The sequence below is a fragment of the Alosa sapidissima genome, chromosome 21 (genome assembly GCF_018492685.1).
Source record: "Alosa sapidissima isolate fAloSap1 chromosome 21, fAloSap1.pri, whole genome shotgun sequence".
Classification (NCBI taxonomy): domain Eukaryota; kingdom Metazoa; phylum Chordata; class Actinopteri; order Clupeiformes; family Clupeidae; genus Alosa; species Alosa sapidissima.
In genome coordinates, this window is record NC_055977.1 from 13203612 (window position 1) to 13206111 (window position 2500).

The window sequence follows — 2500 nt, forward strand, 5'->3', positions numbered from 1 at the left end:
GTCGAATGCAGCTAAATTGCCCTTACATTCCTCCAGCCGTCCAACTAAGGTGTGCCCTAAAAAAAGCTCTGACGCTTGTGTAACTAGGTAACAAGTCAAGAGGTCTCAAACGGAGTCATACACTGTTCCAATCAATAATGAGGAGAAAAGGCACAGAGAGGTGTGATTTGATTGGCTGTTAAGCTGAAATAATAACTAATGTGCCGTCAAAGCCGAGGACTACACCTTTCACAAGCCCTAACACCCACTCTTGTCTTCTGTTTACCAGTCTTTAGTTTTTAAAGGCTTAGCCAATAATTTTACCTCACAGTCACTTAATCTTACTTTTTAAGTCCATTCCTCAGGCTCCCCATGCTTCTCTATGCAAGCCTTTTCACACAGAAAGGCAGGTTTTATTCTGGGTTTTAGTCACAGTGTCCCCCACTGATTCTAATCTAACAGTTGGTTTATTTAAGGGCTGAGTAGAAATATAACATTCATTCTTCTAAACACCAGGTCTGTGTGACAGTTTGAATGGATGAATGGCCCAGGGCTTTAAAGTGAGACCGTTTTAGTGTGTGACCAGGCTTTGTCTAGACTGGAAAAATAATATATGTTGCTGACGTCTAACATCACAAGTTTTCACATGTGCAACTGGGGGTTTTTTTAATCGTGAAGGACTTTTTCAGCTGTTGTGAAGATGAGCATTCACTGACGTCAGTGCTATGAATCAAACAAGTACAAGGAGAAGTTTAACTTAGCAATGTATGCACTAGTAATTAATAAGATTAGGAAACAGGTTGAGAAAAAGGGTGGGGGCAGTACACCTCCAAAAATATTTTATGTGCAATATTTTAACTGGTTGGGACTGCCAAGCCTGATGATGACTGTAATTACACCATTTATTAGCTAGGGGCGCTGCTGAGTCAACTTTCCCATGTCACACTGGTCGTTCCCATGCTGTTTGAAGACCTCCCTCAGTGGTCTAATAAACAGTCCTGATTGAATGATAAGATGACCCCACTCTCCCAGAATACCAGCAGGCCCTCGCACACCCAAACACACACACAACTTCCAAAAGGCCCTTTGTGGAGACACCCCCCTCTCTCTGACAAACAGCAGTCACGTTACTGAACGTGGCTGGAGCCTTCAACTCGGACTAATGGATCTCATCCATGACTCATCAGGAGAGAGGGGAAGAGAGGGCAGGAGGGGGCAGCTGGATGGGGGGTGGGGGTAATCTAATTTGCCCCGCTCATTAGGACAGTCTCTGATAACTCTCCCTGAGCTGACTCAGGAAGAGGTTTTGTCCTGATGCATGACCGGTCAGATCTCTAGTCCTGATCTGTGACAATTGCCCAGTTCTTGGTCAGATCTGAGCTTTAGTCTTGATCTTGGTCAGATCCGAGCTTTAGTCCTGATCTTGCTCAGATCCGGTCGGGTCCAAGTCCAATTTTGGGCCCGATTTGCTGCAGAGTCAGCTGTTGTTTGGGGATGAAAAGAATCTCCAGTCTCAACTTTAACCTGATTCTTCCTGTCATCTGCTAGTCACATATTTACCATTTCCCATGATCATGCCCCCTCCTTGACACCCCCCACCTCTCAGCACATTAACAACAACCTTACTTTGCTTTCCCAGCAGAACACATGCTTCCTTGATCACTGCATCGGCACATGAGTTTGAATCATTACACCCCTGCACCTCGACAGAATTAGCTCAGCTCCATCAGCCAAGTCCCATTTAGTGTCAATGTTACAGTTTACATGCTTCAGTTCTGTTTTCCATTTACATTTCTAAGCATCTCTCACACTTAACCCTAACTCAGTTTTCTTCCACAATGACTCATATAAAAGTTAAAACGTTTATATTATACAATACTATACTATACAATTATTTATTCACAGACCACCTATACTAAGTACACTTCATAGGTAGTGTAGTTCTTATGTCCCTCTCCTCTGCATGGGATGGCCTCTTTCTCAAGCCCAATCTGGGTTTCTTGCCATGATGCTAAATACAGCACACGTCTACTGGCTGGTGATTGTTGGGGAACCTGATGGGTGACAGTAGACTGGATGGGTGACTAGAATACTTGTCGCTCCTTTATTAAGTAACACAGACAAGGCTCTTGTTGTTACATCTCCGACTCTCGGCTTGTTTACAGTCACCCCTAGCCCCAGACTGTTTGTCTTTTGATTTGTACCGACGGAGCTAGTGCCGACTAGGGTTATGTCATTTGAAGTGTGTGTGTGTGTGTGTGTGTGTCTGTGTGTTTGAAGTTCACTCGCTCCAGCATTGACGTAGTTTCTGTCACACAGCGCACAGCGGGGGCTTTGAATTAAAACAGTGCTGCCCCTGTGGTCTCCAGTACTGTAATGCTTCAGGTTCACTGTGTGCCCACAACCAGTTACCTTTCATCTTCATATGCTCATTTGTCGTGTGTGTGTGTGTGTGTGTGTGTGTGTGTGTGTGTGTGTGTGTGTGTGTGTGTTGAGGGATGAGGGTGCCTGGTTGCAGCCC

The 2500-nt window shown here is 44.8% G+C and overlaps 1 protein-coding gene across 6 annotated transcripts in view; it reads left to right on the forward strand.

The window, feature by feature from the left end:
• Window positions 1–2500, forward strand: part of myo1g (myosin IG) — a 64026-nt gene that overhangs the window by 32554 nt on the left and 28972 nt on the right. The gene's annotated exons all lie outside the window — the stretch shown is intronic.